The 23,735-nt window shown below is 46.6% G+C and overlaps 1 protein-coding gene across 2 annotated transcripts in view; it reads right to left on the bottom strand.

Moving 5' to 3' along the window:
• LOC122794613 (protein DDI1 homolog 2-like) overlaps positions 1-23,735 on the bottom strand; it is an 897,408-nt gene that overhangs the window by 147,674 nt on the left and 725,999 nt on the right. The window lies entirely within an intron of this gene.

Genomic DNA, 23,735 nt, shown 5'->3' with positions numbered 1-23,735 from the left:
GTTAGGTCTTCCACTGGGTAATCAGGCTCAGCAGAGGCTTCTTCAGGGGATCCATACCACAGGGGGGATGAAATCTGGGAAGAGTAGGACAGGGAGTCCTCTGAGGAGTCAGACAGTTCCTCCTCTGCAGGTTGGCTCACAGTTCTTTCAAGTAAGGAAGGCCTGGGGCTGAGAGGAGGTGGAGCAGCAGAGGTGAATTCTGGGGAAGGCCTGAGGGCCAAGAAAGCATTGTAGAGACTCTGGCTGAAGGCCTGCCAATCAGGTAAGGCCTCTGCTGCCGGCGAAATATGTCTGGTCTTCTGTTTATTCTTAGAAGGCCTAGCCAGCGTTTGGCTGGTGGTAGGCTTGGTAGAAATCGTTGAAACGATGGAGGCCGGGTCCAAAGTGCCCATTGAAGGTAATGGTCCCCCCCCCCCCGGCATCTGGAGCAGGTGGTACATCCTCCCTGGACGTGTCGTCTGCTCTAGATTATGCGGCCTCCTGTAAGGTATCTGTAGTGGCAGAAGCTGGGTGCTCAGCCAAGCTGACAGTGGCTACAGGTTGAGGAGGGGGCAGAGGGAGGCACAGTGGAAGTAATAGGCTGCATGGACTTGACTCTCTTCCTTGGTGGTTTGGTAGGGGGCACTGGAGGTGGCTTACATACCGAAAGCAATTTCTCTTAGGCGCTGGTTCTCAAGATACAAGTCAAGAGCCTGCAAGCGGTGGCGAAGCGTCTTGGGGACGAACGATTTACAGATGGAGCAGTTTTTGTAATCGTGATCCCTACCCAGGCAAAAGAGACACTGGTCATGGGTGCCTTTATGGGGAATCTGACGACTACAGTTGCATTTACTCTTACCGGACATGAAAAGACTATAATACTACAAAAGGACTAAAGAAAAAGCCCCAGCAGGGTACTTATCTTTAATGTGAAACAGATACGACGTCCACGAGTAGCAGGAGCACCTGGCATATGGCTGGAGGCTGAAAAGTTCTGAGGGCTGGTGCGTGCAGACATCACCTTAATGGCACACGTACCTGCCACCACGTCAGACTTCCGACGCGCCACGAGGGACTGAAAAGGAAACCTGGCCAGACAAGCTGATCGGAAGAAGGATAAATCCACTAGTAAAATACAGCAACACTGGAATAGAAGGATATCTACCCTTTGATACAAAGTACCCAACTCCCCACCATCTTAAGAATGAATAATAACTACATGCCACTGTGCAGCCACCTCAAGAGAAGCCCCTCCAAAGGCTGCACCATCCCCTCATGGTGAGGGGATTTATTTTCCTTCCCTACCTTCCACCCCACCACAAGGAAATGGAAGAAATGACCTACTCATGGATGGAAACCACTTTTGTAGGAGAAACAGATGGGGGGGGTCAAACCTCTCCAACCTCCCCCACCAAAACCAAATGGGAGGAAGAAGGACCCACCTTGGAGGTCTACAGAATGGGAATACCTAAGACAAAGTGAAACCAGAAGGAAGGGCTACAAGATCACACCCACTCCCATGACTACCAGACCAAAATATCCCACATTGTTGGCCAAAAAACTGCTCCCCTAAACCCTCTCAGAAGGCACCTGTTACAACCTGGTAATCTGTGTCTGGCAAAATAAATAACAGCATACTTCCCTGGAAAAGATAGGTGAATGGTCACTAGTAAACCACAAGCTTTACAGTCCTTTGGAATGTGGACCAGTATGTCCTCTCCTGTGAGGTTTGGTCCTGCTGGTGGACGTAAGGCACCAGTGGAGATTTGTCTTGTGCAGTCTTGCAGGCTAGAAAAAAAGAACCATGGATGCAAAGCCAACACATGACAATAACCAGAGGTTTTGCGGAGATGGGGAATACTTCCACCATTACAGAACAATGACTGAGGGAGAAAAAATAAGTTATGTTCTTACCATAATGTTCCATTTGTGTTGCTGATCTTCATTCATTCACAATGGATGGTTCTCGGTTCCTTCCTCGGAACAGACTCGGCTGATACAAGCTCGCGCAAGCCAAAAACTCTCGAGCTAAGATTACCCATAGTGCCCATCTCTATCTCCTCAGATAGAGTTTGTCCATAAGGAAAGAAAGCAAAGGCTTTGTCTGAGCAAAAAACCCTATTCTGAAACCAGGACCAGGTCCGAACCTCTGGGAGTCTTTCGGAGGGAGTAGGAGGGTGGGATGTCATGAATGAATGAAGATCAACAACACAGATGGAACATTATGGTAAGAAAATAACTTCTTTATCTGATGTTATTAATCTTCATCCATTCATGACGGATGGGACAGAGTCCCTAGCTACTTTAACTCCTGGGAGGCCCTATGGAAGGATAATCCTGAGCACCACTGAGCCAAAGGATGCTCTCCCCCTGGAGACCAAGTCCAATTTGTAATGAGTGATAAAAGTATGAGGAGACGCCCAAGTGGCTGCTGCACAAATGTCATCCATAGAAGCTCTAGAATGAAAAGCCATTGAAGTAGCAACTGATCTGGTTTGCGCCTTTATTTTCGTAGTTAAACGCATTTGGTTGTGTTGATAGACAAAAGAGATGCATTCTTGCAGCCATTTAGCCAAGGTGACTTTAGAAACTGATCTTCCCAACTTAAGTCTTCCCAATTTGTGTCCTGAGGACGACAGGAAGAATAAAGACTTCCAAGACAAGAATTTTAGGTCACAATTGGCTGCAGTCTCAAAGGGATGTCGAGTCAAAGATTGTAGGACTTGCGTGAAATTCCAAGGCTCAACGGGCTCTTTGAAGGGCGGTCTTACATGTAAAACTCCTTTCGAGAAGGTTTTACAGAGGCAATGAGATACCAAAGAGGAATCCTAGAAACTATTGTGAAAATTTGAGATAGCTGCTAACTGGACCTGGACAGTAAAAGCTGAAGCTCCTGAATAGAGTAAGGTTGATAAATACTCTAAAACTGAACTGATCGGAGCTGAGAAGGAATCTATCCACCCCACGACCAAAACACAAATCTGTCCATTTCCTATTATAAATCTTCCTGGTGGATGGTTTATGGGAAGCCAGAAGTATTGTTCGAACAGGGGGGAAGCAGACGGGACAAAGGAACCTGGTCTAATAGTGGGGGTTGGGAGGTGGGGACTGTCAAAGAGAAACAGGCTTATCAGGTAAGAGAAACTTCTGGGCCACAGAAGCCTTGGCAGCCTTAGCCAGAGGAGGCTCGCCTGCCACACTTCCTGCCTTTGGAAGCCTAGCGGGGCTGCCTGCGGACAAAACCAGATCTAGACGGATAATTCGTCTGAAACATATGGACAGGAGAGACAAAATACTTTTAAGGTCCTGTACAGTTTTCTCTTTCTCTTGAAGAGACTTAAACAGGTCAGCAGCAGTCCCAAAAAGATGTTTATTATCCAAAGGAGCATCCAACAACTTGGCCTTAATGTCTTCAGGCAAAGAGTGGGGTTGAAACCAAAATTAACAACTCATGACAGACCCAAAAGCCACAGCCATGGAAGGGGCTTCAGCAGCATCATAGCTAAACTTGATACAGTAGCAAGCCACTTAAGTAGCAGAACCTAAAACAGATAAGGAAGATTTGCTTTCAGAATCAGGGAGGTCAGAAATAACTGAAAATCCTGAGCAATCAAGGCCAGATCAAATCTGGTCATGCAGGTCCGGTAATTAATAGCAGTAAAGGCCAAAGCAGAAGCAGTGTAAACCTTCTTACTAATCCTCTCTATTGCCCAACTATCCTTATCAGAAGGCAAACGTATGGAAAATGGCAAGAGCTTGTAACAAGAAGTTATGCACTCACCATAACGTTCGATGTATGTAGTCCATCTCGCCTCACATTCTTACCTGTGGGTTCGGAGCAGAATATCGGCTCCGACTCAGCCAAACTTTCCTAGCTCAAAGTCTTCTATTGACTGGGCTAAGAAGGTATCCCATGCTGCACTGTTCCATATCCCCAGATCTAGTTTGCTGCGAACACCACACTCATACCCCATGCATAACAACATCCAAGTAAAGAGGAATAAACTAAAGGTGAAGGGAGCTCTAAAATCAGACCTACCCTCCAGATCCTCCAGGATGGGGGAGGGTAAGTAAGAATGTGAGGCGAGATGGACATACATCGAACGTTATGGTGAGTATACAACTTCTTGATGGTAGTCCAATCTCACCTACATTCTTACCAGTGGGACAGCGTCCCTAGCACCTACATCCTGGGAGGCTCAGAGGAAGATACTCCTGAACACTGTGGAACCAAAGGAAGACCTGCCCCTAGATACCACGTCCAGCTTGTAATGAGTAACAAAGGTGTGAGGAGATGCCCAGGTAGCTGCAGCACAAATATCATCCATAGACAATCTGGCCTGATAGGCTGTAGATGTGGATACAGCCCGAGTAGAGTGAGCCTTGACTGGGAACGGTAGGTCTTTACCCCGAGGAATAAATGAAAGAGATGCAATTTGAAATCCATCTGGATAGGGTGATTTTGGAGACAGGGGACCCAATTCTGTTTTCCAAAAAGGAGACAGCTGATCAGATTTTCAGAGATCTTTGGTTCTGTGCAGATAGAAACGTAACTGTGTACATCCAAACTGATAAGATTTAAATTCTGCCTTGTTTGAAAAATGGGGAAAAACACTGGCAACTCAATAGATTAAGATTAGATATAGACGCCACTTTAGGAGGAAAGGAAGGGTTTTGGTCTAAGAGAAACCCTGTCCCTATGAAAGATCAAGTATGGAGGTTTGATAGAAAGAGCTTGAATTTCTGAAACGCGTCTGGCTGATGTGATGGCTATTAAAAAGGCAGTTTTCCAGGTCAAGAATTTTAAGTTACAGGTAGCTGCAGGCTCAAAGGGTGGTGAAGTGAGGGCTTGCAGAACAAAATTTAGATCCCAGGGCAAGATTGGTTCTGAGACAGGGGGACGGAGTAACAGAGTGCCCTTCAGGAAAGCCTTACAGAGTCTGTGAGCCATCAGACTAGGCTCATTAGCAACATGAAAATTAGAAATTGCTGTCAATTGAACTTTAATGGTAGCGGACGCCGAGCCCTGCTGGAAAACCACAGACAAAAACTCCAAGACGGAAGCAATTAGAGCTGTGCAAGGGTCAATTCCTTGGGTATGAGCCCAAATAGAAAACCTTTTCCATTTGCTGGAATAAATCTTCCTAGTAGAGGGCTTATGAGAGGAAGATAAAATATCAACTACCTCAGGTGAAAAATGATGAAGCCTAACTAACGACAGAAGTGGAGATGCCAAGCTGTCAACCGGAGGGTCCGCAGAGAGGGGTGGAACTGTCCCGACATGTGTGTCAGTAAGTCTGGTTGTGGTCCCGAGTCCACGGTGTGTCCACAATGTAGGGATGGAGAAAGGGGAACCAGACTTGATGAGGTCAGTGTGGAGCAATTAGAATAATACTGCTTCCCAAGGATTGCGCTTTCCGAATCACTTCTGACAGCAAGGGGAATGGAGGCAAAGCAAAAAGCAGACCGGAGGGCCAATCATGGACTAGAGCATCCCTGGGTGACTCCCCCTGTGGGGGGGATCAGCGTGAAGTAGCTGCTGTATTTGGCATTGAGGGGGCTGGCAAAAAGGTCGCAGCAAGGGTGACCCCATCTGCTGAAGATTCGTTCTGCAACTAAACGATTCAGGGACCACTCGTAAGGCATCAGAACAGCTCTGCTTAGCCTGTCTGCTATCACGTTGGACTCCCCCGGAATGTGCACTGCCACCAGAAACCGTTGGGAAGATACTGCCCACTGCCACACTTGCATGGCCTCTCTGCACAGGGGGTATGATCTGGTTCCTCCCTGCTTGTTGAGATACCACACCACTGACATATTGTCCGAGTGTATTGCGATAGTCCTGAGAGGTAGAAAGCTCTGAAGTGCCTGCAACGCAAGTAGCACCACTCTCATCTTAGGACGTTGATATGCAGATGTATCTCGTGATCTTGCCACGTGCCTTGGACTGTCCTGCCGAGATAATGCCCCCCCGACCCCATCTGGGAGGCGTCCGTGGTCACTGTGGCAACCGGGGTGTGGAATGAAGGGTTTTCCCCTGTCCAGATTGTTGGTGCAAAGCCACCAACTGAGATCCTGTTTGCATCTGTCCGTGAGCAAAATAGGGTGGGAAAGTGGAAGTCTCTGGAGAGACCATTGAGCAAAGATGAGCCACTGAAGGAGCCTCATGTGCAATCTCGCTAGAGGGACCAACATAATTGTTGCTGCCATAGTCCTCAGGAGTTGGAGAACCCATCTTGCCTTCGCTTTCCTCAGGGGTAGCAGGGCGTGTACCTGTTGCTGTAAGACTCTGATTCTTTCCTGCAGTAGAAAGGCTCGCATTTTAACGGTGTCTAGCTCTGCACCCATAAAAATGGCACACTGTGAGGGCAACAAGGCAGATTTTTCCCAGTTCAGTGTTATGCCCAGCTGTTGACAGAGAGTGATGGTAGCGTCCCTGGTTTGGATTAGTAGATGCCTGGTGGGGGCGGTGAGGAGCCAGTCATCCAGATACGGAAACACTTGGAATCCTTGACGTCTCAAGTGAGCTGTCGCCACTGCCATACACTTGGTGAACACCCTGGAGGCTGTGGTGAGACCAAAGGGCAGGGCTCGAAACTGAAAATGATTGGCTCCCAGCCGGAAGCGTAGGTGCCTCCTGGATGCCCTGTCCATTTTGATATGGTAGTAAGCATCCTTGAGGTTGATGGAGCACATCCATACTTCTTTTCCCAACAATGGGAGAATTGACTGCAGTGTGACCATACAGAACTTGGACTTTTGTACATAGTTGTTCAGTTGGCTGAGATCTAATATGGGTCTCAGGTCCCCTGTTCTTTTTGGCACCAAAAAGAATCTTGAGTAAGTCCCTAATCCGATCTGGTCTGAGGGGACATGCTGGATGACTCCTTTTTCTAGCAGCTTTGAAACCTCTGAAGCTGCGTGATCCCTTTGACTGGGTGGAACATCCGGGATTTCTCTGACTGGAGGGGGATCTGACGGAAAGGGGATGAGATAACCTCCAGAAATTATTCGTAATACCCATAGGTCCTAGGTGATGCTTTGCCAGGCTTCCAAGTATAACAATATTTGACCCCCGACTGGCTCCGGAAACGCACAGTCGGGTATCCCTTCAGAAACGACTGTAGGGAGAGCTGCGAAAGGAATCACGGTGGGCCCCCTCTGCCTCTAGGGCGGCGTCTCCCTGAATAACCTCCCCCTCCTCTGCCTCTGGAGGGGGGCTCACCTTGTGCACCGGGAAAAAACCTCTGTGATTTTTTTGAACCACATCTTCCCACCCCCCTGGGCCTTGGGGTAAGGCCTCGAGGGAAGGGAAAAACGGACCCCTACAGCAGACAGAGTCTTCCCCTCTTGCTCGTACCTGGTGAGGGTGTCTTTCACCTTGGTGCCGAACAAAGAAGAACCATCAAAGGGGGCGTCGGTGAAAGAAGACTTGAAGGCCTCCGCGAAATGACAAAGGCGCAACCAGGCTTGCCTCCTAAGTGTGACTCCTGAGCTTGCTGCCCTACTCGCTCCCTTGGCTGCATATGAAATGAGCCACATGGAGGAGTTAACAATGGAATTGAGGGTAGACACCTGGGCATTAACCGTCTGGGCCACCGCCTCAGGAACGTTACCCACGAGAGTATCTCCTAACTCTTTGAGGAGATCTCTCTGGAGCCGAGTAAAATGAGACAGGTAGTTCAACGACCATAAGGTAAAGGTTGCTGATGAGAGGGTACGCTTCCCGTACTGGTCCATGGTCCTAGACTCCTTGTTAGGAGGATGGACGGAGGAAGAAGTCTCGGCTACTTCCTTCTGAGTGGCCACCGCCACCACCATGGCATCCACAGGGACTCCTTTGGACAAAAACTCCTTACCGGGGGGAGGAGACAGATATTTATTGCGTCTCCTGGGTACGGGTTCCACAGAATCAGGGTTCTCCCACACCCACCGACAAATTAAATCCAGGAGCTCGTCGAAGGGTGGGGACACCCAGGAGGTGGAGGGCTGAGCACAAAAGGCCTTCAGGAAGACCGACTCCTCCTCGGAGGAGGCTTTGGATGGCCAGTCACCTCTGTTTCAATATCTCCAGGATGCCGGAGAAAGAAACATAGTCAGAGGATGACTTGGGGGACCCCTCCGATTCCTCGAGGTCAGTATCTGAGGTGAGAGATTCATCCTGGGAGTCTATGTGCTTCCTCTTGCACGTTTTCTTTCTCAGGGGCTCCTCAAGAAAAACCCTGAGGGGCCCTCAGAAAACTGAGGACCACTCGTGGGGGTATCCCTAGGCCTTAGGGCTCTGCTGTCTACAGATAGGTGGTGATCAGAGGCTCTCACCAGAGTGGTAGCGGACAGAATGACCAACCCGCATGATGTGGCTGAAGATGTGGCCAGCACACTCGGGATCTCTTCTCAGGTGACACTGGTCTAGTATTGGGCGATCGGCTCCGAAGAGGTTCCAATATAATTGGAGCAGATGCCGGTTCCATCAACACCGACACTTCCTGCGGCCATGAGGACAGTGGAGCAGAGGGGGTCGGAGCTAGTTTCATTACTTTCTCCGGTGGCTCCGAGGAGACTGAAGGAGCTGGAGATCTCTTTTTGATTTTGTGGATTTCGATTTTGAACTGGAAGCAGGATCCATGGCCTCTTCGAACAAGGGTTTCAAGAGTTTCACCCTAGGACTAAAAGCATCATGGCAGAAGCTGCAGGACTCCTGCAGGTGGATTGCTCCCAGACAATAAATGCATACTGAATGTCCGTCGGTGATGGACATCTTATAACCACACTTAGAGCACTTTTTAAAACCCGAAGGTTTGTGCTCCTTGGAATCTTTGGAGATCTTGAAAAATAATCACAAACACCAATATAACGAGCAAGTCACTGCCCGATTAGAAAAACTACAGGCACGGCAAAAAAACCCACCACACTAAGTGTGGGAACAACTTTTTTCACAAACAACAGCACACACAATCCTCAGAAGGAACACACACTAAGACGACTAGGGCTAAAAACCTCTAACTAAAATGGTTTTAGACCAACTCGCATACAAAACAAGGAAGACAGACACTAAAACCTCTAATTCAAACGGTTTTATAAAGCAAAAACAAACACAGGGACAAGTAAGGGGATGGACTAGGTCCTCTAACTGAAACGGGCCTAGCCCGTTGGAACAGCTAGTGGGATACCACAAAAAACAATCACACTACAAATTATACCCAAACACCACCGAATAGAAATAGCTATTAAAATAGTTTTTGTTTGTAATAAATTCTCTCGAGAAGAATAAGAAAAAAGGTACTTAGCCACAGCCAAGAGCGAGACCACGTCTGAGCTACAGGAGCGGCAAATGAGATCTGGGATATAGAGCAGGGCAGCATGGGACACCTTCTTAGCCCAGCCAATAGAAGACTTCGAGCTAGAAAAGTTTGGCAGAGTCAGAGCTGATATTTGGCTCCGAACCCACGGGTAAGAATGTAGGCGAGATTGGACTACATAACATGGTTTGTTAGAAGAGAATGACACTACAGCAGGATAAGCAGGAGAACAAAACCAAAAACTGACCATCCTCAAGGACCCTACAGAACCTGGTTTCTTAGGAGCAGGAGGCTGAGAATCAGGAGACTTGGTAGCAGCAATGAAAGTGTTTAACAATGTAGCAACCACAGGAGGAACTGCCGATGGTTTAGGCATATCCACCTGAAGCAACTCATATCTTCTCTGAATATCAGACACTTCAGATTCCCATTTAAAGTATTCCATCATTCTAATATTTGCATCCCCAATGGACAATTCCTCAAAAGGAGACTCAGGGCTAACAGACTCCTCATCAGAATCATAAGCCAAAGGTGAAGGCATCTGTGAAGAACAGGACAAAGACCCCTCATCAGACTCTGAATCCTCATCTGTGAAATCGGGTCCCTAGGCCATTTAGAAGAGGTAGAGGTCCAAGGGGAGGAGTGGGGACATAAGGTAACAAACATCCTCCTCAATGGGAGTGGGGAGATAAGGTAACAAGCATCCTCCTCAATGGGAGTGGGGAGATAAGGTAACGAACATCCTCCTCAATGGGAGTGGGGACATAAGGTAATGAACATCCTCTTCAATGGGAGTGGGGACATAAGGTAACGAACATCCTCCTCAATGGGATTGGGAACATAAGGTAAAGAGCATCCTCCTCAATGGGAGTGGGACATAAGGTAACGAACATCCTCCTCAATGGGAGTGGGGACATAAGGTAGAGAAGACACTTGGTACCCAGTACTAACAGTTTGCAACAAACTCCTGTGCACAATAAGATAATTTTTACAAACAGAAACCATTTCTCAGTTATCAGAATGACAGTGGTTTCTTTAAGTAGGGGGGGTGGATATCATACTGAGCAAGAGGTTTCCATCCACAGGCACTCCGAGAAGACACTCCCAGGGGGTTTCCCAAACCTAAAAAGGTACAGTTGTGTTAAGATCTCACCATACCACCAGATGTCCTACTTCTAACTGTTGCAGTACTCTTTACTTTTGAGAATCCTGAGGATAACAGTATGTCTGACCAGCACACCAAAGCCTTCACACCTTCCAGACGATGTACACAAGAAGCAGGTCATACACGCAAGTCGTAAGGTACATAGTTGATGTATGGTCACCTAGTCCTCAGAACTTGTTGTTAGACTGAATGCCACCTCTGAATTTGGTCTGTACACCGTTCACACATTCTGGTCATCTACTGTGCCTTCTTTAAAGATAAAATGCCCTATTGGGGGTTCTTTCCTTTCTTTTTGCCTCCTTGTAGTTTTCATGTCATCCAAGAAGGGCAAATGTGACAGTGGGAGGCAGATTCCCCATAAAGACAGACATGAGAAGTGTCTTTTTGTTTTGATGCTATGAATGACCATAATCAGTGTGATATTTGTCATGCATTTGTCCATAAGAGGCTTCCCAGTGATAGACTATCCCTTTCTAGTTACTTAGGAAACCAAATTCTGAAGCTTTTGTCTCTCAGGCTACCATGGAAGAATCAGCCTGCTCTGAAGTTCAGCCATACTAATCCTGCTGCTGTCCAGCCTCCACAGGACATCTACATAAGGTTGATGAGGAACCACAGGACTGTCCAGTCCCAATGTCAGTGCGCTGTGCAGTGCCCGAGTTGGAGACTGACATGGAGTTGTCTGCCCGCACGTCCGCTTAGGCTGCTTACATTGGGAAAGGTAAAAGCATAACAGAATTTCCCTGTCAGTACTGCTGAAACACACATACACAAACTGGCAGAAGGCATATGGCAGGTAGGTTGTCACAAAATGACAATAAGCATTACACTAACAAAATCTTGCCTGTTGCCTGTCCATCCATAAACTTTTCTGTCCCAAAAAATTAAAATTTTGCACAAGCAGTTTGTGTGTCACCAAATTAGCCCCAAATATATAACTAAAAAAAAGAAGTTATGTACTTACCATAAAGTTCCATGTTAGTTGTCTTCTTCTCGCCTTCTTTCTTGCTGGTTGGGTTCAGAGCCGATCCTTGGCTCCGACTCGGCCATCTTCAAAAGCTCAAGAGCTGCATACTGGCTCGAGGCCACCCCATATCCCATGATGCCTGGCGCTAGATACCCAGATCTCGTTTGGTAAGTCTAACTGCATTCATAATAATGAAAGGATCCTATCCTGGAATATACAAAACCTCCAGAGAGGCTACTAGACAGAAAGGAATAGCCAGAGAAGACTTAGCCAGTGAAAACCCATAAGGAACTCTTTTCGGTCTACAAGGATAGGGGGATGGAGGGTGGGACGCAAGAAAGAAGGCGAGAAGAAGATGACTAACATGGAACGTTATGGTAGGTACATAACTTCTTTATTTTAAGTTGTCTATCTCGCCTTCATTCTTGATGGTTGGGACAGCATCCCTAGCACCTGAAATCCTGGGTGGCTCATTGGAACAAACTCTTCAGAACAGTGGAACCAAAATCTGCTCTGTTTCTGGAAACCACATCCAACTTATAATGTGAAATGAAAGTATGTGGTTTGGCCCACGTAGTCGCAGCACAAATAGATTCCATGGGCAACCTCGCTTGAAAGGCCACAGAAGTGGCTAAAGCTCTGGTGGAGTGACCTTTTGGTTTAACAGGTAATTCTTTATTCCTCAGTTGATAGATAAATGTGATGATAGAAGTCAACCACCTGGACAAGGTTACTTTTGAGACTGGAAGACCTTGTTTACCCCTCAGAATAAGAAAGGAAAAGTTGGTCCGATTTCCTGATATCTTTAGTTCTATGCAAATAAAAACGTAGTTGCCTGTGAACATCTAACTGATGCAACTTATATTCCACCCTGTTGGAGTGGTTGGGAAAAAACACAGGAAGGTCTATGGACTGATTCAAATTATTTTCTGAAGAGACCTTAGGAAGGAAGGAAGGATTAGTTCTGAGAGCAACCCTATCATTGTGGAACACTAGGTACGGAGGACGGATACAAAGAGCCTGCAGTTCTGAAACTTTTCTGGCTGAAGTAATGGCTACCAGAAAGAGAGTTTTCCAAGATAAAAACTTCAGGGAACAAGATGCTGCAGGTTTGAAGAGAGGCAATATTAGAGAAGCTAAAATCAAATTTAGATCCCACGGAGGTGGAGGATCTCCCACTGGAGACCTGAGCAGAGTGGTCCCTTTGAGAAAGGCTCTACATAGCTTATGCGACATGATGTTATTTCCAGACAGGACAATGTGGAAATTTGAAATTGCAGCTAACTGAACTCTAATTGCAGCGGAAGCCGACCCAGAATGAGAGAGTTCCACAAGAAATTCCAATATGTGGTGTATAGGGGCTGAAAAGGGGTCTATACTCTTATTCTCTGCCCAGGAAGAAAAACGTTTCCACTTGCTAGCGTAAGTTCTTCTAGTAGTAGACTTGTGCGATGATAACATAATTTCCTGCACAGACGGGGAGATATCTGGAAGCCTGGCTAAGGATGGAAGTGGAGCAACCAAGCAGTGAGCTGGAGAGATTGCAGGGATTGGTGCAGCCCGCCCGATTGATGGATAAGGAGGTCTGGAACTGGGTCCAGAATACAAAGCTGCTTGAGAAGATGATGATGCACGAAAGGGAACCATATTTGTCAAGGCCAGTAAGGAGCAATGAGGATCATTTTGCAGCCCAATACGGTTGCTTTCTGTATCAGCTTTGGAATAAGGGGAAACGGAGGGAATGCATAAAGAAGTCCCTGAGGCCAATCGTGGACTAGAGGATCTCTGGGGGAATGTCCGGGAAGTGGAAGGAGAGAGAAGAAATTGTTGCACTTGCTGTTGAAGGGGGTGGCAAAAAGATCGCAGCAAGGCTGGCCCCATTTGCGGAATATTTGGTCCGCAACTACTTGATTCAGAGACCACTCGTGAGGCATGAAAATTGCTCTGCTCAGCCTGTCTGCTATGACATTGGACTTCCCAGGGATGTGTGTTGCGATCAGAAACCGGTGGGAAGAGATCGCCCACTGCCAGAGTCTGAGTGCTTCTCGACATAAGGGTAGGACTTGGTTCCGCCCTGCTTGTTGATGTACCACGCTACTGACATATTGTCCGTTTGAATTGCAATGGTCCCGGTAGGAAGAGAGTTCTGAAGAGCTTGCAACGCTAGATGCACAGCCCTCATCTCCAAGACGTTTATATGCAGGTGGTACTCGTGAGGTTGCCAGGTGCCTTGGGCTGTCCTGCCCTGACAATGCCCCCCCCCACCCGATCAGGGAAGCGTCAGTGGTAACCGTAGCAACTGGGGGGGGGGAGTACAAATGGTCTGCCTAGGGGTACTGATGTGGAGACCATCCACCATGCAAGGTGCTTTTTGCATGCTTCTGTGATCATAATCAAGTGAGACATGGGAAGCTGCTGGAAGGACCATTGGGTGAAAAGCAGCCACTGGAGGATCCTCATGTGAAAACGAGCTAGAGGAACAAGTATGATTGCTGCTGCCATGAGACCCAAAGTTTGGAGGAAGAACCTGGCTTGAATTCTTTTGCATGCTAATAATACCTGTACATGTTGACGACTCACTAATACCCTGTCTGGTGGAAGGCTCGCTGACATGTGTTTTGCATTTACATTTGCGCCTATAAAGGTGATAGACTGACAAGGTGACAATGCAGACTTTTTGAAATTTATTGAGATACCTAGACTGGAGCAAATCTAGATAGTGTAGTCTCTGGCTCGCAGAAGGTGTTGCCTGGTGGTAGCAGTAAGGAGCCAGTCGTCTAGATATGGAAACACCTGCAATCCTTGCCATCTCAGGTGAGCAGTAACTACTGCTATACATTTGGTGAACACCCTGGGGACTGTGGTGAGACCAAACGGAAGAGCTCTGAACTGGTAATGGCTGGCTCCCAGCCGGAAGTGAAGGAATCTTCTGGAGCTTCTGTCCATTTTGACATGGTAGTACGCATCCTGAAGATCTATAGAGCACATCCAAATGTCCTGACCCAGAAAGAGCATAATGGACTGTAGCGTGACTATCCAAAACTTGTTTCTTTGTACAGACCTGTTCAGTCTGCTGAGATCCAGAATGGGTCTCCAGTCCCGTCTTTTTTGGTACCAAAAAGAACCTTGAGTAAATTCCGGATTCTTGCTGGTCTGCTGGGACTTGCTGGATGGTCCTTTTTTTTTTTTTTTTAGCAGTTCTGAAATTTCTTGTACTGCTTGATCCCTTAGATTGGGTGGAACATCTGGAAGGGACTTGTTTAAACATTACGGGAGTGCGAACAAAGGGTATTCTGTAGCCTCCGGATATAACTGACTGTACCCATTTGTCTTGTGTTACGTCTTGCCAGGCTCTTGGGTACAGCAATAATCTTCCCCTGAAGGTGGGCAGTCGGGCAACCCTTCAGGGATGGTGGGAGGGCTTCTCAGAGAAGGATTTTCTGCTGCCCTGGTTTTGCGGACCCCCTCTGCCACGAGGGCGGCGTCTATTATTGTTCCTGCCTCTGGATGGGAACTCACCACGTGTGTCCAGCAAGGCTCCCTGAGATTTCCGGAACCACATCTTTCCACTCTTCTGACCCTTGAGATATGGTCTGGAAGGAGTGGAAAAACAGACTCCCACGGCAGAGAGAGTCTTGCCTTCCTGCTCACACCTGGTAAGGGTGTCCTTCACCTGTGATCCAAAAAGAGAGGAACCATCAAAAGGGGTGTTGGTGAAAGATGCTCTGAAAGGTTCTGCAAAGTTACATAGCCGCATCCAGGCATGTCTCCTTAGAGCAACACATGTGCCCGCAGCTCTACTCGCACCATCGGCTGCATAAGAAATGAGCCTCATGGAGGAGTTCACCACTGAATTAAGTGTCGCCAGCTGGGAGGCTGCCTTAGCCCGGGCCTCCTCAGCTGATGGATCTTGGGGGGTATATCTCCAAGCTCTTTAAGGAGATCCCTTTGAAGGTGGGTAAAGTGGCACAAATAATTCAGAGACCTCATAGAAAAGGTTGCTGAAGAGAACATCCGCTTCCCATATCTGTCCATTGTCCTGGACTCCTTGTTAGGGGGATGGACAGATGAAGTTACAGCCAACTCCTTCTTTGTGGCCGCCACTACCACCATAGCATAAACAGGGACACCTTTGGTCAAAAACTGTTTATCCTGTGGTGCCGTTATGAATTTAGCGGGTCTTCTGGGGTTTGGTTCCACTGTGTCTGGAGCTGACCACGCCTTCCAAGCCACCACAGACATCACTGGATCGAAAGGCGGAGACACCCAGGAGGTGGAAGGTCGGGACCCAAACACATCCAGGAATACCAACTCATCCTCGGAGGGGCTTAGGGTAGTCCAGCTCCCCCTCTGCCTAAGTATCTCAAGGATACCTGAAAAGGAGACATCTTCAGAGGGGGATATCGGGGACCCTTCCGAATCCTCCAAGTCGGTATCTGATGTGACAGACTCAGGGGAGTCTGCATGCTTCCTCTTACATTTCCTCTTATGAGGTGGCTCCTCTGAATGATCAGGGGAGGCCTTGGAAGAGGAAGATACACCCAAGGGGGTGCTCTGGAGCGGTGGTTCCCCACGCTTGGGGTCTGGAGGAGGGGCAGAGACAGACGCAGGCACCATAGTGGGAGGAGCCGGTGGGGGTGATAGTGGGGCTGACTCAGGGGCCAGCACACTCTTCATGACCTCGAAGGTGCCCCTGCTCGGATGCAGAGAAGGCTCTAGCTCCAAAGAGACCGGAATCCCTCTCCGCACCGAGGGGGACGGCTCCGAAGCAGATGTAGGAGCTGAGCTCACCTGCGCCGAAGCTGCGAGAGGGAGAACGGGCTCGGACAAGGGTCCGATGCCACTCGCCCCCTCGGAGCCAATGAGGGAGTCTTGGCGCCCAGACCCTTCCAAGGATGGTACCAAAGAAGTGATCGGAGACGACGGAGCCGAAGCAGAAGGTATCGGTGCCGATGGTTCACGACTCGAACCCCAACGAACTCCGGCTCCGAGCTCAAGGAAGGAGTCGGAGAGGGAATAACTGCAGATATGGATGGAGTCGACACCTGATGAGGGGGGGCTGGACAACTTTTTTGCTAGGGCCTGTGATTTTAACAGCCTACTGACCACTCTCTCCACGTCATGATCGGATAGTCTTGAGGACCGAGAAGAGTGGGACCAATGACTGTGCTCCGATTGGAGCAGAGGAGACCTCGGAGCCGAGCGTATCGACTCCAGGGAGGGAGACCTAGACCTCTTTCGACTCTCCGATGGCTCCGAAGGGAGAGTCGGAACCGACTGGGAGACCAGTAGGCTGAAGGAACAGCTTCACCCATCGACGGCTCCAAACTGGGAGCCAAAGATTTAGGTGGTTTAGAGGCCTTCACGGGCTGAGTCTTAGCAGGACTCTTGGGCTGAAGGCATGGCAAACTGAACAAGAGTCCTGCAGGTGCACGGCGCCCAGACAATAGACACAAGAAGTGTGACCATCTGTCAGAGACATCTTCTGACAGCATGAGTCACACTTCTTGAATCCGGACACCTTGGTATCCTTGGACATCCCTGAAAAAGAATTAGAATACCAAGGACAACACACAAAAAACTATTACCACACACACTAAGTTAAGCACCCAAAACACAGCCAAGAAAACTGACAATATTCTATTTATATAGCTAAATAAAACTAACTAGGTAAAAGCTAAAAGGTTTTTTTTTTGTTTTTTTTAAATAGAGAAAGGGAAAAGGCTACCTAAGAAAGAGAAGGGGGAGGGGAAAACTCTCTACCTAAAACGAGTTTTCTGAAGGGATAGGGGAAGGATCAAGAAAGAATTAAAGATACAACAAGTATATATCTATAGAAAGGTTAACTACTATGAAAAATCTACACTAACAAGGCTAATAATTTTTATCAAAAACGAGTAAAATATTGAAAATATACGACCTGAGCCAGCAAGACAACCTCGCAGCAGAAGCGGCAAATGAGATCTGGGTATCTAGCGCCAGGCATCATGGGACATGGGGTGGCCTTGAGCCAGTATGCAGCTCTCGAGCTTTTGAAGATGGCCGAGTCGGCTCCGAACCCAACCAGCAAGAATGAAGGCGAGATAGACAACTTAACATCAGTGGTTCCAGACAAACTTCCAATATTGTGAAAAAATACCAAGTTTTGTAAAGGGGAAATATAACTTTTAGTATAAAAAAAAAAAAAAAAAAGGTTTATCTCTTATTTTTTTCTTAAACAGGCAATTTTTCAGTGGGGAGGTTCCCTAATGAGGATTTATCTGCCAGAAACAAAGCTCTTAGCCAACTACTGCTTCTTCTTAAGATGGCAAGAAAGTACTGAAGAAAGCTTCACTCTGACTGGCTAATCCCAAGGAGGAAAATCATCAATTAGTAGTCAAAATGAAGGAGTGGGGGGTGGTAACCAGATCTTTTTGAAGTTAGCCAGTTGCTGTTTCCAAGACAGAAAACACTCCTTATTGCCTGAAGGCTACTGCAACGATGGGAATGATAAACATCACACCCTCACCATACTCCACAAATATCCGAAAAAAATTCCTTTTCTACTTAAGATTCATCTATAAAAAAACTGAAATGTGGCTATAAAGCAAAATCTTTAACACATATCACAATATACACGTGACTCAAAATAAGACAGGCAATACTATTCTCTGCAAACCAGTTTCTTCCATCTTTAAACAGTCTTTAATTATTTGCAAATTAACTCTCAGTTGCAAACATACTACCATAAGGCCTCTTACTAAACTTTCTACACTTCTTTACCAAATAGGTTCATAGGTTGGTAACTAGGCTAATCAGCCCTAGGGCCTATACAAGCCTAGCCATAATTCCCTGGCTATTTCTTCCCACACTATTTACTTCCCTGGACCCCTGTCTAACAGGGCGACTGACGTGATCCCCGGGGTGAATTTCCTTTCTCCCATCCAATCATCAAGGTTCCTTTTGAAGAGGGCCAAAGAGGCACTCTGCTTGACATGTACGGGCAATCTATTCCAGAGTCTGGGGAGTCTCTGGGTCAGGAACCTATCCCTCCAGCATGTTTTGTTTATTGTGATGACAAGGTTTAGATCCCTGGAGCGTGTGGCTCTGAGGGATTGGGATTTCTTTAAGTGTAGCATGTCCAACAGCTCTGGGTTTGACATGGCCTTGTATGTTAAGCAGAGATCGCCTCTGTATGTTAAGCAGAGATCGCCTCTACTGTCTAATAGCAGCCATTAATCAATTAGAAAAAATGCTTGAAAAATAATTTACAACCAGAGTCTGGAACTCATAAGAAATACAGTGTTTAATCTCAAACATGGTTTTTGGACCAAATATAGTACCATTACTACCTAGCTATCTAAATCTTAAAATCTGGAGTCAGGTTTCATAATAGCAGCTATTTTCTATATTAAAAACATGAATTTTGAAACTACATACTGCATTATTCATAGATTGTTACTAGGCTAATGTCCCAAGGATCCTTTCTAAGCCTAGCCAAGTTTTCCCAGAAAGAATAATGACATTGTGTATGCAAATGGGACACTGAGAGCCATAGCTCTCAATCTCCCATCTCCAAAATGAGGAACACCAGCCATCATAATGTGGAACAAATGGGCAAAATGTGGAACAATTACTAATGGCTTACTAACAACTTCAACTAGGACGGTCATAGGATAGGTAAAATATGTTGAGTTTACTTATAAAAAGCTCTTTTAATGATTTAATACGATTCCTTTCTATTTACAATGGATATCAGTTAAAAAAAACCCTATCACTGAATGTGTGACAGACCCTTTCAATGTGGAACTTTGAGGAACATTAACTTTTTAAGACCCCCAAATGAGATACTTTCTTCGTAATGAGGTACACTTGAGAGGTATGCTGAGGGCCAGGGAAATATAAGCCACCTGATAAGGGCAGAGTACAGTGGGATAAGGACCCCTTCAGATCTAGACATCACTCCTTTAGTTATAAGTTGTGTAACAAGAAAGGATTCCCTCACCAATATGGCCAAGTGGTAGCCGAACATGGAGTTTACATGCGTACCCAGATCTCTGACCACTGGGTCGACTCTTAGGAGGTACTTTCAACATGCTTTCTGAGGATTGTAAGCTACTTAGGCAGTTACCCATCAAAGAGAACTTAAAATGCAATACTAATACCCCTGGTATTAGTTCTGTTACAAATGGAATCTTTCAAGGATCTGCAACTAGTCCATTTCTTTCATGCCTTTGTTAGTGCTCTCCACTAGGTCTTGCCAAAGACTAAAACTGTACTGAATACACTGATGATGCTGTCATAATGCTTTCAATCCCTTACGTGTCTAGACACTATTCTACAAAATAACCTCAAGCAGCTCAAGAACTGTTAATCAATAAATAAATACACTACACACCTTACCAAACCACAGTAATGTTCTGTATGCTGCCTCACAAAAACTCTGTCCCACCAATCAAAACTGTATCAAAGACCTATTTAGGTATTGCTGTCAATTAAACTACTTTAAATCAATATAAAAAAAATAAATCGTCCACATTAAAAAAAAATAATAGCCCACAAAGAGCTAAGTCAGCTTAAACATTCTTATGAAACTGCCCATGTTTTCACTGCTGACGACAGACAAGTAACTACAATTAATGTTTTAATCTCACATCTGGAATGCTGTCCTATTTGTTACTGAGCTAACTTCCGCCATAACACAGCACTTCTTTTGGAAGTGGAAAAACACTGCATCTTATTAACTTATCCAGCAAGAGATGAAAGTTATGTACTTACCATAACAGATCTGCTTGATCGATATCTGCCCACTACAACCAGCAAGACTAGTTGCCACAAACACTAGTCAACTTGACATCTAAAAACTCTCCCAGGCTTTAGGTTCATAGGTTCATAGGTTCATACTAGGCTATCTGCCCGAGGGCATTTACAAGCCTAGCCCATCGTTTTGTGGCTTACGCCACCCCTTTAGTATGGGGAACTATACCCATTATTTTGCTGTGCCTCTGTCGAGCAGTGACACTGAGGTAATCCCTGGGGTATATCTGCGATCTCCCATCCATTGGTCAAGATTTCTCTTGAACAAGGCCAGCGAGGTGCTCTGCCTCACATGTACCGGGATTTTGTTCCACAGCATAGGGAGTCTTTGGGTGATGAATCTATCCCTCCAGCACGTCCTATTAATAGCCGTGTCAAGGTTTAAGTCTCCGCCCTTGTGGCTCTGATGGATCTAGATTTTTTGAGGTGAAGCATATTCATCAAATCTGGGTTTGACATGGCCTTGTATGTTAGGCAAAGGTCACCTCTGAGCAAGCGGTGCGACTGAATAGAGCTGGAGTTCTTTCAGTCGGGCAGCATAGGACAGATTTTTGAGACCCTTTATCCTTTTGGTGAGGAACTTTGTGGCCTCTCCAGCTGCTGCAAGTGTCGGGTCAGATACATTCCGAATGGGGCATTGTACTCAATCATTGGTCTGATGAGTGATGAGTAAAGGGAGACTATGACCTCCCTTGATCTAGATGAGAATCCCTTCATGATAAGGTGGGCAATGTAGAAGGTCTTCCTAACTACTTTAGCTACATGGGTGTCGAATGACAGACTACTATCAACCTGGGTCCCCAGGTCCCTGATAACTTCTTCTGTGCTCAGTGGATTGCCACCTATTTGGTAGCTAGGGGTAACCTTGTTTTTCCCGAAGGGTATGACTATGCATTTTTGGCATTTAACTTTAGGCCGTGGCTCTGGCACCAGTTATCCGGTTCTTAGTGACCCTTCTGATGGGTATCTGTGTCAGATGTGTTTTCTACTATGGCCCAGTTTGCAGTCATCTGCAAACTTTGTCAGCCATAACCCTCCTGTGTTTGCTTGTACTGAAAAGTAGATGCCAAACAAGAGTGGGCCCAGGACTGAGCCCTGTGGGACACCACTTGTGACAGGCTTTGAGTCTGACATGGCGCCAGCAGCTCTGACCCTGTGGGTTCTGTCACTCTGCCAGTTTGCAACCCATCTTGTGATGTATGGGTTGACATTTAAGCTGATGAGTTTTTCAATGATACCCGAATGGGGTATTGTATCGAAGGCCTTAGCCAGATCGAGGTAGGCTGTATGGACTGCCTTTCCTCATCAATGGCTTTGGTGACTGTTTCAAAAGTCAACCAAGTTTAAAAGGCATGATCTGCCTTTGACAAAGCCAAACTGGGTTGGATCCAAAGTCTGCAAATTCCCTATGTCTTTATTTATGAGGTCCATTATGATCCTCTCCATGGCTTTGCAGATAAGGCTTGTCAAGCTAATGGGCCGGTAATTTCCAGGGTCGTTGGAGGCACCGCCTTTGTGAAGTGGTACCACAGTTGCAGTGCGCCACTCCTGGGTGCGTATCCAGAGGTAAGACTTTGATTAAACAGCTGTCCTAGCTGTGGGTTTAATTCCTCATTGAGTTCATGGAGCACACAGCCGGGGACACCATCAGGTCCCATGGATGCTGTGTTTTTGCTTTGGAGAGAGCAGTTCTCACTTGGGCTGGAGATGTTTGGGGGCTGCAATCGTTTGGTATAGATATCTCTCCTTTTGGGGAGGGGAGAAGTTTGCACTGAACCTGTCAGCCAGTATGTTGGCAATGTCTGTAGGATCAGTAATCTTCACATCATTTTGAACTAGCTCTGAGCATATCTGGGAGTTTCCTCCCAGGTTTCTAACATAGCTAAAGAAGGCCTTATGATTGTCTTTTGAGTCTTTAGCTATTTTTCTCTCGAAATTTGCTTTGGATGATTTTATGAGAGCTCTTAGTTTTTACTTATAGTGATCAAGGGTGTCTTACCTTTTAAGGATTTTGCTCTATCTTGTAGTAGCTTCCTCCTTTTGTTGTAGAGTTTGTTTATGGCTGGGGTCCACCAGACTGACGCTTGCCTTTGGTACAAAGAGTCTTTGTTTTGCTTGGGATTGCCTTATCCATGCAGTCCTGCAGGTGCTGGTAGAAGGCATTTGTAAGTGATTCAGCGGCTTGAGTACTGTTTTCCGCCGCTCGGGGCCTTAAAGGAGACCACACTAGTCTTTAGAAGTGTGAAGTCGGCTTTTGAGAAGTTCTTTACTGTGGTCTTTTTATTTCAGGTGGGGGTGGGATGAGGACCTCCAGCGAGATTAGTTTGTGGTCTGATCTCACCAGTGAGGGGTACACCTCCGGTGTTGAACATTGTGCTCCCATGTTCGTGATGATGAGATCAAGTATGTTATCTCCTCTTGTGGGGATGGTGACTAGTTGTTCCATGGCATTTGAGTTTATGAATTCCAGGAACTTTTGGGCTAGGGTGTTTGGGCTTGAGTAGTGTTCCCAGTCTATATTAGGGTAATTGAAGTCACCTAGTATGATGGTGTTTGGTGATACATTTATCCCCTCTAGTGTTTTCAGGAAGGCCATGTGAGGTTCCTGAGTTTGTGAGGGTGGCCTGTAACATGCTACAATTTGCAGAGCAGTCTTGCCTATGGTTAATTGCACCTGGATGGTCTCCGATGCATCGTGCGTTGCCACCAGTCTTGAGGTGTGGGTGTCCTTGATGAATATGGATACCCCCCCCCCTTTCTTGGTATTGTCCAGATTTTGGGGCCGGAACGCATGATATGAGGTAAAACCTGATAGCGCTCCTCCCCTTCTCACATAATGAACTCAGACTCCCTCTTTCTGCAGATCAGAGTCTGTCACTTAACAGTGAGCAAAGAAGCACACACACACGCACGCACGCACGCACGCACGCACACACACACACACACACACACACACACACACACACACACACACACACACACACACACACACACACACCCCTTCTTAGGACAGGGAGGGGCTGCGGAACTGGACGGGGATGGTTCAAGAAGATTGATTGCTATGGTAAGTACATTACTTTTGTACCTTATGCCATACTGTCCATCCTATTCAGTCAAGTCCACAGCTCATCTTCTGCAGTGGCACTGCATCCATTTTCTTCTGACCACTCAAACAAAACAGAGAAATAATATGTAGTGAGAGATGAGTGATGCATGATGGGAACCAGGAGATTTCCAGGCAGCTTGAGCAAGTTTATCTGCACAGCAGTCCTAATACCTGTGGACTCGGTCCTAACGGTTACCAAAGATGTTCCTCCTCATATCAAATCACAGGTGACCTGCTATGACATGAAGGCAAAAACATCCATACTGTAAAGCCAGTTTAAGGCCTCAAGCTTTTCCCATCTAATCCTTGAAGTAGCTGGGCTAAAAAGCAGATATTTGCTTACAGTACCTAACACTGTACTCTCTTTCAAGAGTACATGAACAGTGCCTGAAGGGAAAGCTGGCTTGTGACCAAATGATCACG

The sequence above is a fragment of the Protopterus annectens genome, chromosome 2.part1, assembly GCF_019279795.1.
Source record: "Protopterus annectens isolate FY-2018-M chromosome 2.part1, PAN1.0, whole genome shotgun sequence".
Lineage (NCBI taxonomy): Eukaryota > Metazoa > Chordata > Ceratodontiformes > Protopteridae > Protopterus > Protopterus annectens.
The sequence above is the reverse complement of the archived record's forward strand: the minus strand, read 5'-3'. Positions and strand labels throughout refer to the sequence as shown.